A 13,315-nucleotide genomic window follows, 5' to 3' on the forward strand; every position below is an offset into this window, starting at 1 on the left:
GCCTTAAATACTTTTTAGAACAAAGATTATCCTCTGAAGAGCAACAAAAGTGGGTCACAAAGATGTTGGGTTATGACTTTGAAATCATCTACAAAAAGGGGAAGCAAAATGTGGTGGCAGATGCACTCTCAAGGAAGGATGAGGATGTGGAAGCATTGTTGTGCACTATTTCTATCATCCAACCAGATTGGATAAATGAAGCAAGGGAGGAATGGAAGAATGACGAAGAAGTGTGGGCACTTATTCGAAAGCTACAACAAGATTCCAGTACGTCTGATACATTTAGCTGGAAAAATGATTCGTTATGGTACAAAGATTGCTTATACCTCTGTAAGAATTCCCAGCTAAAACAAAAGATTCTTATGGAATTGCACACTTCTCCCTTAGGAGGGCACTCAGGATTTTTAAAAACTTACCACAGGGTGAAGAAGGAATTTTTTTGGGATGGCCTTAAATCAGATATTCATAAGTTTGTGGCAGAATGTTTGGTTTGCCAGCAAAATAAAGTTGAAACAATTAAGACACCGGGTCTATTACAACCTTTACCCATTCCAAGCCAACGTTGGGAGGAGGTATCAATGGATTTTATCACAGGTTTACCCAAGTCTGAGGGAAAGAGTGTCATCATGGTGGTAGTTGACAGACTTACCAAGTATGCACACTTTTGTGCATTATCACATCCATTTAAAGCCAGTACAGTTTCTACTGCATTTATGGAAACAATTCAAAAGCTACATGGAAACTCAAAGATTATTGTAAGTGACAGAGATCCCATTTTCACTGGAAATTTTTGGACAGAATTATTTTCTTGTCTTGGTACTCAGTTAGCTCATAGCTCATCTTATCATCCTCAATCTGATGGGCAAACTGAGATAGTAAACAAATGTTTGGAAGGATACCTTCGTTGCTTTGTATCTGATAAACAGACACAATGGGTCAAATGGTTGCCTCTGGCTGAATGGTGGTATAACACTTCCTTTCATACAGCAACAAAAATGACCCCATTTATGGCACTTTATGGGTATCAACCACCATCCATCACATCATATTTAAGAGAAAATTCTAAGGTTCAGGCAGTGGAACATCACATCGAACATCAACAACAAGTCCAACTCTTAAAGGATAACCTTGTGTTGGCACAGAATAGAATGAAACAACAGGCAGATCAGCATCGTAGTGAAAGAAGTTTTGATGTAGGTGATTGGGTATTCCTACGGCTACAACCATATAAGCAAATGTCCCTCAAGCAAGCTAAGAAGGATAATAAATTATCACCAAAGTATTATGGTCCGTACAAGGTGTTGCAAAAGATTGGTACTATGGCATACAAATTGGAGCTTCCTACAGCTTCTCGATTGCACCCAGTTTTCCATGTTTCATGCTTAAAGAAGGTTATAGGCGACAAGCTCCCAGTTCAAACAATATTGCCAGAACTTGACGAAGAAGGAAAAATTATATTGGAACCGGAAGCAGTTATAGAAACAAGAACTCGACAGCTACGAAATCGATCAATTTCAGAGTACCTTATCAAGTGGAAGAACTTATCTGCTGAAGATTCCACATGGGAGGACGAGAATTTTATGCAGAAGTATCCTGAACTACTCAAGCGTTGAGGACAACACTTTTTTGAAGGAGAGGGGCATGTTGGGTCCCTATAATACTAGTGATTACCCCATTACTATTGTAGTTATACCCCTTATTTATATTGATGTACCCATGTAGTGCCCATATTGTTACTATTGTGCCACATAGAAGCCCACTATTGTTATTGTTGTGCCCTACAATATTATTGTTATGTAGGCTTTGATTGTATTGGGACCACTTAGACTCCTATATATAGAAAGGAGGTATTTTCATTTGTAGCATCCAAGAATTGTTCATTTATGTAATGTAAAGGAGGTTGCCCCCTCGAAGAGGCTGAATTCTAAGGCGTGGATCTCTCTTTTCTATGGACCCGTGGTGTGGTCACAACCACCCGAATAAGAAGGATCATGAATACAGACTGACAATATGGTTGCAACCATCTGTCTAGAAAAAACATGTATACAATCATAAATGACTCATAACTCCATGCAACCTGGATTCCATCAGACAATATCCAGGGTATGCGCTCCGTCTCGACCCAATCAATCTACGAATTCTAACATGTGAATAGATGTCGAAGTTGAACATGATATAAAAACACTTTATTACTGGTCAATGATGTAAACCGTTAACAGGCATGATATAAACCACCAATAATGAAAATGGTTCTCAAGGTACAATCAACACAATCCACAAATATGAATAATGGAACTGAAGTCAAACACTTGTGAAGTCATTGCTACATAACATTTTTTCACCGTCCCTGTACTCCCCGTACACAATCTTGGAGGACCTCTATAGTGAATCCCACATGCTTTCCTCTCATAAAGAAACTCCCATTATGTCCCTCTTCATGAGCATAACAATTCCCTTTTGCATCATTTCCCAAAAATATTTTGTTTATCCCAGTTTACAAGACTAATGCTAATGGCCCGTGTCCTCCTCACACTGATATGCAGAGATTACAACTGTCCTTAGCACTGATCAGATCGACTGAGCCTTTTATCAGTCATGCCGATCCTCTTTTGGAAATTTTCTTAAATATGGAGCTGAAGCTTCAAGCTCTAGAAGCTTCGTAACGGAAGTCTGCTAAATGGTTAGGCTGGATGGAGCCAAGGAGGTCAGTTTGGGCTCCTTTCCCCTATTAGTATGGAACTAATCCAAGAGATAAGACCTTCTCCCATGATGAGAGGAACCATCTCCCATCCATCCAAGCTATATAAAACTCTCTTTTTCCCAAGGACAAGCTAGCTTTTAGTCCTAATTAAGTTCTGGCTGAAGTTTTGATTTTGGAATAGTCAACAAGCTACCCATAGTTTGTAGCTTTCGAGTTTGTGTTTAAGGGAGTATTGTGAGTTTGGTTTGATTTGAAGACAAAAGTGAAGAGCGTTGAGACTACCATTATTGAGGATATCCATGAGATGCTAGCAGAAGTGTGTGGGAACCCGGATATGTCGGAGGAGAACAGCAACGTCAAGACATTGGTTGTAACCTCTTCTTGAACTAATATAGATGCAACTATCGATTGATTTCCTACATGAAATGTCATGTCACATATTTATGGCTTAATGTTCCTTGACCTGTTAAGTAGGTTGAATATAATATTGTACGCTATTACGTTTGTTGTTTGCTTATTTCAGGTGTTCGAAGGAAGGAAACGAAAGATAGCTAGAGCGAGGAATCAGGATCATCACCAAGCATAATAGAGTTCTAAGTGTCTGTTCATGAGTAGACTCACTCTCTCGTGATAGAGGAATTGTTTGTGTTTGCACTTAGAATTTACCTACATCACAAATTGGTGACTCCGCTAGGGAGCAAATCCTTCTGTTTGATTGATTGTCATTTTATGGTTTTGTGTTAACTTTTATAGTACCACCATTTCCTTTTAGTGTTCTCTGCTTTGCATGGTTTACTGCTTTGAGCCTAAAATTTATAGTGGCAAGTCTAGTCTTAGCCTTTGAAAATTTTTATTTTTTCCTTGAATCTTCGATCAGCGAATTTATTTTTCTGACAGTCGTGTCGATCAATGCGAGTTTCTAAAAAACAGTTGCACCGACCCCCTTTTGGCGCATTTTGTCATTCAAGTAGTCACGCCGATTCCTATAGGTGAAGATCAGGGTTTACCCTAGATCATAACAAGTGTGGCTTGCTCTTCTGATTTCTGTCTCTCATCTCATTTTGAGTGTGTTCTCCCTGATTGGAAATCTTGGTTTGTGTGCTTGTTTGGTTTAGCCCATCCTCTAATGTGTTAAGTCTGGCCCTATGTGAAGTTTTTTTTTATTTTTTCTTTGAATAACTCGATCAACGCTACCTGTAGCCTCACCAGTCGCGCCAATCAGCCAATCAGCACTAGTTGTAGTCTGGCCAGTCGTGCCAATCGGCGCTAGTTGTCAATTAGGAAGTTGTGCCAGTCTCTAAGTTAAGAAAAAATCATAATTTCTCCCATTCTAGTGCCAGTGTGTCTTGACCCTCAGACTCTCTTCTTCAGCCTAGAAGTGACTAGGGTACTTTGTTTGCAGATTTTGATTGATTGATTGGCTTGAAGTTTCATTTCTTGATTTTTTGAGGTTTTTAGATGGTTTCTATGACCCTAGGGCATCTAGGTCAATTACCATTCATTTGTTTGTTTACTCATCGTCTCAAGTTTCTGATTTTCTGCTTCATTAATCCATCTTTTAGTCGCAACATCTTCATTGATTCATTTTCAATTCAATGAGTGAAAGAGACTTGTTTTTTCTCTTATTTCGAGTGTCTCTTTTCTCGTTTCGAGCATAGATTACATTGCTTGGTTTGTTAATTGAAGCATTTATGTGTTTGGTTTGTTCAATTCAGGGAAAAAGTTACTTTTAGTTTCATTTTTCATGCTTTGGATTTGATCGATGCTTGTTTGTTCGGAGTTGTGAAAATTTTCATTAAAGTGCTTTATGCGAAATATTCATTTTGCATTTTATGGAAAGAAGAACATCATTCTAGTTTACTTAAGTGAAAATATTGCATTAGTAGCATTATTGAGAAGCAAGAATTGCATCATCATAGGCATTGAAATGAAATGGAAATTATTTGGTTGTTAAGGGAAGATTAAGTGCATTTAGGACATTTATTAGTGAAAAATTTTATTATTTGATTGTTGCATTGATTGTGTGTTCTCTATCTCTCAATCAGTGTTAACATTAATTGAAGGCAAATATTTCCTTTCTCATATAGCTACATGTAGGAGTTTTTTTTTTTTTTGGACAGTGGTTGGGCCTCGTAATTGAAACCTAAAACAAAATAAATCGTTAAAATCTATTGAATTAACCTAAGGAATCATTGAAACTTAATGCTTAAATTTAGAGGTCTATGCTAGAGACATGTTCCGACATCTTAAAACCTAGCAGCTGTCTCGCTTCAGCACTAGACAACGCTAGTACGGACTTGTGCTCTCCATACCGTCATGTATATAAAGGGAGATCCCACTAGTTATGCAATCCTTTATCTATAGGAAGCCAAGTTGGTTGCCTTGTAAACATGATACGCCAAACATAGCATTCAAGGACATTTCCTACCCGTACTTGTCGGTTCATCGCGAGGTGTTCTACAGTTCATGGTTACTTGGTAATATTTATGCCTAGAGTACCCTGAGTAGTCATTTTTTATATTTACTAACTCTTTAAATTTGCAAAGATCATCGAGCACTTGTCCTTTCGAGCTCGTTAATTCCGAAAGTGACTAGAGTCACCTTTCATCCTTTTATCGACTCTTAAAATATGAAAAGGTAAAGTTTTGTTTCAGTTTCTTAAAATTAACTGCCCATGAAATATTCCTAGTTAAAGTTATCTTCCTTAGTGTTTCTTTAAAAGTCGATTCCAATGGAAACATTCCCAGAGTCTACCAGTCAAGGGTTCCCCTCGGATGTGAATCCTAGTCCTTTTCCTTCTTTTGTAAATGTTGGTTCTCCTTATATGGCAACGTTGTTCCTCCCTGGGCTAACCATTGGTTTAGCTGTTTGGTTATTTTCAACCTCGGTGGTCCCAAGTGTCCAGAATCCTATTCAAACGTCTCCTTCATTTGAATCACATCACGTTGATTCTAAAGTTGACCTCCCACCTTCTTCCCCTATTTCTTCACCTGGTGAGAGTTTCAAATCTATTAACCAGGAGGCTAAGAAAAAGAAGAATAAGAAGTTAGATAAGCGAGAGGCCAACCATGCAGCTATTGCTCTAAATGCACTTCATGTCGACAAACCTTCTGATCCACCACAGAAGGTTAGATTCCCTTGCAAGCTGTGTAAGGGTGACCATCTCCTTCGAGACTATACTCACATTCCTAGAGTCTTAGAGGTATGGTCTCAAGACCTGTATCAACCATCCTCGTTGACCTCTAGAGATCATGTCAATGCTACACCTTCAGCTAATGATGGTAAGAATAAGAGAAAGATTAGATTCCCCTGTAGGTTATGTGAAGGGAAGCATCTTCTTCACCTTTGTCCTCTTATGGATAAAGATTCCAAAGTTTTGGAAAACCTTACAGCTCCTCAACCCAGCTTCCTATTGGTTATCAGAGGCTTTCTTCTAACCCTCTCCTAGTTGGTAAAGAGATTGACTTAGATTCATCGCTTTCCCATCCTGCTCTTCCTAGGCACCACTCTCTTGTGTCTGTTCCTGACCAACCATTGGTCGAAAAGAGTGTCGACTTGGCTCTGCCTTCAGTTGTTCACTCTGTTCCCAAAGAGAGTAGTGATCATACTACTCATGTTCTTCTCATCTCCTCAGATTCTCATGAATCAAAGAGTGACACTCCCATCCCAGTTGTTTAGGAGAGTCCTTCTCCTTCTTCTATAGGACATGGGGGCCATCATAGGATACCCCCACCAAGTAGTTCTGTCGTTTCTTTTGATTGGAGTCAATTGATTGCTTTCCGACTTCCATCTTATGTGCCTTTATAGATCACAGTACGAGCCTATAATATGGTAGTACATGGCACTATATTGGATGAAGGCACGTCTGTTAGAATCATGTCTTCTACTACTTGGAAAGATTTAGGTTCCCCACAACTTGTGCCTGTCACCCAGAATATGTTGGCTTTCAACAGAGGAACCAATCAACCCTTAGGGATCCTTCCGAAGTACTTTATTACATTGAGAGGAAAGACCGTCTATATAAATGTGATGGTAGTCAAAGGTCCCTTAGATTTTAATATTCTCCTTGGACGTGGCTATGTTTATGTCATGGGAGCTCTTGTTTCTTCATTTTTCCGTGTGGTTTGTTTTCCGCATGAAGGGAGAAATGTGACTATTGATCAACTGTCGTTCATTAGTCACCAGGCACCTCCTTTGCCACCATCGTCCCCTATCGGCTCTTGTTTGCAAGCAGTACCTTCCCCAACATAGGTCAATTATTTGGCTACCTGTTCCATCTCCACAACTGCTGATGATCACACAGATGGTATAGTACATTATGTATTGGGGGCACTGGAACCCAATCTATCTATGGTACCAATTGACATGTATTCCTCCCAGAGCATGGTTCTTCTGTCTAGTGAAGACCTCTTGGGAGCCATGTTCTCTTATGGGTCATGATGATCCAGGTGGATATTGGTGGCCACCTGCCAAGTCCACCTGGACCCCCACCATTGTTCTTCTCAGCATTTTCAGTTTCCTTAATTGTAGCACAACTTACTATTTTTAGCAGTTTTTCGGGTCCTAAACTTCCGGAGCCGTTTTGAGGCCCTAAATGACGTTTTTTGGGGAATCCGGGGGCAACATGGGTCCATGGGATGGACCGATGTTGCCCGTTCCAACAATGATAGTGCTCGGATAGATCTTTCTAACGAGCTATTGTATGTGTCAAACGGAGATCGTATGCCAAAGTTACAACCCCGAGAAGTTGATGTACCAACTTACCCCAAACGGGGCCCATAGTTTGGCGTTTCATCTTCTAGGGTTAGGTTTTGGAATGTTAAGGGTTTTTCCACTGTTTCTCAACAATAAATAGGCCTTCAAGCCTCATTGTAAGACAGTTCAGAGGCATGTAGCCATCACATCTCTTCTCATAGATAAGCTACCATCGCCCGAGCTGGTTTAGTTCCATTTCTGGTTGTAAGCATATTTCAGTATTTTCCATTAATGAAATGAAGTATTATTTCCACTGCATCTTTGTGTATATGGTTATCTCTGTAATTTGTTGCGTTCCTGTTTAAATCCGGATAAGTGGTATCAAAGCGGTCTACTTTTTCTCTGTTTTTCTTTGCATGTCCCCAACAAGGTCGGGATATAAGGAGTTAGGGCTTGAACTGGTTGAACCTTTGCAAGACCAGCTTTGCAAATCCCGACGGCCTCCCATGGCGGATGAGAAGAAAGACGAGGGGGCAGGAGATCCCATCAAAATATTGCTCGAAGAAGCCCTCGAGCGACAACGGAACGCGATGATGGATAGCTTTGCCCAAATCCTTCAGCGGCTACCCAGAAGCAACGCATCGGCTTCCAGCAGCTACTCTGGAAACGCCACACCCTTTAAGGTACAAGTTAATTTTGAAATCCCCATATTCGAGGGTCAGATAGACGCAGATGCCGTAGATAAATGGTTAAATCTGCTAGAGGGTTATTTTTCTGTTCATGAATTCTCGAGTCGGGAAAAGATTGTTTTTGCTCTTCTCAAAGCAGCCCCCCACGTCAAGGACTGGTGGGAAACCTACTGTGAGCAAAAGGATGAAAGTATTGGCTCACTATTTTCAGCCGCACCCACCTGGGATTCGTTCTGGGATGCCATCAAGGAGCAGTACTACCCTGTTGGAAGCTATGAGGATGAATACATCAAGTGGACCACGCTGTGGCAGGGAAGGGACCAAGACGTGCCAGAGTTCACCAATCTTTTCCATACCCTTTGCACAAAGTTGGGTATCAAGGATTCAGAGCAACATTTGATACTCAAATACCATGGCTGCCTGCACAAGTACATCCAGGAAGAAATACAATTCCTAAACATCTCCTCGCTTGGCGCAACATACCGATATGCCGTCAAGGTCGAGCAGAAGTTTAAACAAAAGAAGCGAGACTTTGGATCTGCGAATCCAAAGCAGGGGAAAGGTGCCCCTAAACCACAGAACAAAGGACAAAGCCAAGGCAGGACAACCCAAGACAACCAGCCGAAGCTGCAAGCAAAGAACAGCGCCGCGAAGCCGAGAAAGGACACTGGAAAATGGTGCGAGTTCCATAAGAGCTCCACTCACAACACAAGGCTGAGCTAAAGGTTTCAGAATCAGATGCATGTTCCGACTCTGAGTCAGAACCCGATAAGGGAAATGAAAAAGGGAGCAGATCATTGATGAGGATCCCAGCGCCACTGTTGCTACCGCAAAGATCCAGAAAAATGAACCTGAAGATCCAGAGGAGGAGGAGCGTCTCTTCCACTCCCAGATGTGGGTAAAGGGCTCCCCGATACAGTTCATTGTTGATAGCGGGATTCAAAAGAACCTCATTTCAGCAGAGGTCATGAAGCGGTTGGGCTTACCGACCACAACACATCCACAACCATACACCATTGGGTGGCTTCACCAAGTACGAGATCTTCGCATGAGCCAGCAGTGTCAGCTTCCATACAACATCAAGCCCTTCACGGATGAGGTATTGTGTGACATTGCTCCCCTTGAAGTTTGTGATGTATTACTAGGACAAACATACTTGTGGAAGCGACATGCTGTGTATGAATCAAGGCCCCGTGCTGTTATTATTACATTGGGAAAAAAGTTGTACAAGATACCAGAGGTAGCACCACCTACCGCCATCTCTTTGATTACTGCAAAACAATGCAGTAAGATCATTTCCAAAACCAGGAAATTTCTTTTCCTGATGATACGCCCTCAAGGAAAGAAGAAGACAGTGGCCGCGGCCTCCAGACAGGGTCCCTCTGCACGACAACTACAGATGGACAAGGTTGTGGAGGAGTACGAGGACATCTTCACTTCCCCGGCAGGGGTTCCTCTGCACTGTCAAGTCAAGCACTCCATCGATCTGACCCCAGGTGCGCCGCTACCCAATGGACCAATTTATCGGCGCTCCGTTCTGGAGAACGATGAAATCAAGAGGCAGATTCAGGAGCTCCTGCAGAAAGGTCACATCTGTCCGAGTTCATCGCCCTGTGGGAGCCCGATCGTGTTGGTACAGAAGAAGGATGGGACGTGAAGACTCTGTATTGACTATCGGGCGCTGAACAAGATCACTTTCCGTAATAGGTACCCGATCCCACGGATTGATGACCTCCTAGACCAACTAAAGGGGGCGAAATATTTCAGCAAAATCGATCTGAAGTCAGGATATCACCAGGTACCAATCGAACCCTTTGATGTGTGGAAGACTACCTTCAAATCCAAGGAGGGCCTCTTCGAATGGTTGGTTATGCCTTTGGGATTGACGAATGCTCCTGCAACCTTCATGAGGCTAATGGATGACATCTTGCGGCCATTCACCAACTCCTTTGTAGTAGTATACTTGGATGACATTCTGATATTCAGCCAGAGTTGGGAAGAGCACCTCCACCACATCCGACAAGTTCTCCAAACACTGCGGCAACACAAGCTATGTGCCAATTTGGAGAACTCCACTTTTGGCATGACCCAGGTTCAGTATCTGGGATACATCATTGATGAACAGGGGGTGCATGTCGATCCAGCCAAGATCCAAGTCATTCGGGATTGGCCCTCTCTAACCACTCTAACAGAGCTCCGCAGCTTTCTAGGTCTTGCCAGCTTCTACCGCAGGTTTGTGTTGGGGTTTTCTCATATTTCTTGGCCCTTGAGTCAAGTCACCAAGGGAGGGGCGAAAGCAAAATTATTTTGGTCTAAATCTCAACAGAAGACATTCATGGAGTTGAAGGATCGCCTCTGCATGGCACCAGTGCTCGCGTTACCAGATTTACAACAACCATTTGAGGTCGAGACAGATGCCTCTGACTATGCTATTGGGGCAGTCCTTACTCAACATGGACATCCAGTGGCATATCACAGTGAAACACTTTCAGACACAGTCCGGAAGTACCCCACTTATGACAAAGAGATGTATTCCATTGTACAGGCCTGCCGACAATGGAAGCATTACATTTTGGGGAAGGAAACGGTCATCCACACAGACCATCGACCCCTGCATTTCATACAGACCCAAGGGAAATTGCAGAATGATCGCCATCAGAAGTGGTCTACATACCTGCAACAGTTCCACTTGAATATCAAGTATAAGAAGGGCAGCACCAATAATGTTGCAGATTTCCTCAGTCGACCACCGATCATGGCGTTAACCACCGTGCTCAACTCTTGTGGGCACGAGACTTCTGATTGGCCACTTCTCTACAAAAGCGACCCAGAATTCGGCCACACATACCAGACACTCTTGAAGGGTCGGCATGTTCCAGATTTTCACCTTCAGGATGCCCTATTATGCCACCTCAGTCACCTTTGTGTTCCTTCAAGCGAGCGTGCCAAGATGATTTGGGAAGCCTACAGTCGGGCTGTTGGGCATTTCGGGGTCGAGAAAACAGTGGCAGTTCTACAAAATTATTTCTATTGGCCGAATCTTCGACAGGATGTTGGAAAGTACATCAGATCATGTACTGCCTGTGCCATTGCCAAACCGACCATTAAGAAGCACGGCCTCTATACCCCGTTGCCTACCCCAAGTTGACCTTGGGAATCCATCTCCATGGATTACATGTCAGGCCTCCCTTCCAATAAGCATGGAAATGACTGTGTTTTTGTGGTCGTCGACAGGTTCTCGAAGACGGCCATTATGGTGGCCTGCAAGAAGAATATCATAGCAGAAGCCACTGCTAAACTCTTCTTTGAACGAGTGTGGGTGCACTTTGGGATCCCACAGTCTATCATCTTAGATCGGGATAGTCGTTTTCTCAGCACATTTTGGTCCAGTCTCTGGTCAATGCTGGACACCAAACTCACGAAGTCCACAGCCTTCCATCCTCAAACTGATGGCCAGACACAGGTTGTCAATAGGATGATTGTGCACATTCTGCGCATGTATAACTCAAAGCATCCACACACATGGGACGAGAGCCTCCCCTATGTTCAGCACAGCTACAACCGAGCTCTTCACAGCTCCACTGGCCATAGCCCTTTTCAGGTGGGTTTGGGATTCCAGCCACTATGCCCCATTGATGTGGCCATGCCACTTGCAGCTACTCACATAAATTCAGCTCATGTCCAGTCCGAAACAGATAAGGCCACCAGCTTCATTAAGCGCATCCAACACATTCTCCAGCAGGTCCATGATATTCTTGAGAAATCAAATGCCAAGTACAAGCAGCGACATGATCAACATCGGGTGCCACACAAGTTTCAGGTGGGCGACAAAGTCTGGTTGCATTTGCAAAAGGAACGCCTTACTGGAGCCTATCGGAAATTGAGACCACTCTGATATGGTCCTTACACCATTACTAAGGCTATGGGAGACAATGCATTTGAGCTCAGCATTCCCCCATTCCTTGGCCTGCACCCAGTGTTCAATGTGGACCGCCTTCGGCCATACTTTCCACCATTGCTAGACACATCCGACATTGCAAAATAGCTCAAACCCACAGAATTAAATCCAGATTGCATGGAACAAGCTGCAACTGATCGGATCATGGACACACAGATCAAGAACACTCGCCAAAAGAATATCCAGCTGTATCGAGTTGTCAAAGCAGGCCAACTCCTTCAGCAGGGCAAGTGGCTCACCAGGGAACAAGTTCAGCAAAAGTTTCCTCATCTCATGGAGGAGCTCAACGCAATGGGGACCATTGCTTCCTAAGGGGGGAGGAATGATCCAGGTGGATATTGGTGGCCACCTGCCAAGTCCACCTGGACCCCCACCATTGTTCTTCTCAGCATTTTCAGTTTCCTTAATTGTAGCACAACTTACTATTTTTAGCAGTTTTTCGGTCCTAAACTTCCGGAGCCGTTTTGAGGCCCTAAACGACGTTTTTTGGGGAATCCGGGGGCAATAGCCCGTTCCAACAATGATAGTGCTCGGATAGATCTTTCTAACGAGCTATTGTATGCCTCAAACAGAGATCGTATGCCAAAGTTATGACCCCGGGAAGTTGATGTACCAACTTACCCCAAACGGGGCCCATAGTTTGGCGTTTCATCTTCTAGGGTTAGGTTTTGGAATGTTAAGGGTTTTTCCACTGTTTCTCAACAATAAATAGGCCTTCGAGCCTCATTGTAAGACAGTTCAGAGGCATGTAGCCATCACATCTCTTCTCATAGATAAGCTACCATCGCCCGAGCTAGTTTAGTTCCATTTCTGGTTGTAAGCATATTTCAGTATTTTCCATTAATGAAATGAAGTATTATTTCCGCTGCATCTTTGTGTATATGGTTATCTCTATAATTTGTTGCATTCCTGTTTAAATCCGGATCACATGAACAGACATTGTGAGGATAGTTTCTAGTCTTGTGTCAACCTCATTAAAAAATGAAACAAGGAGCTAGGATGATTCCTTGCCTTGTGACAACCTTGTTAAAAAATGAAACAAGGGATGTGAGCATAGTTCCTTGTCTTGTGTCAAGCTCATTAAAAAATGAACCAAGGAGACCAAGGATAGTTTGTTCCTATATCAACCTCATTAAAAAATGAAACCGATGTCTGAGGATAGTTCCTTTACTGTGTCAACCTCGTTAAAAAATGAAGCAACTCCCTTTTACAAATCAAGTCTTTGATTAAGATAACGTAAAATCCCAATCGAGTCTTTCCAAAATCTCGAAA

Source organism: Pinus tabuliformis, chromosome 6 (genome assembly GCF_031772625.1).
Source record: "Pinus tabuliformis cultivar Carrire ecotype Pingquan chromosome 6, CPIR1, whole genome shotgun sequence".
NCBI classification, from domain to species: domain Eukaryota; kingdom Viridiplantae; phylum Streptophyta; class Pinopsida; order Pinales; family Pinaceae; genus Pinus; species Pinus tabuliformis.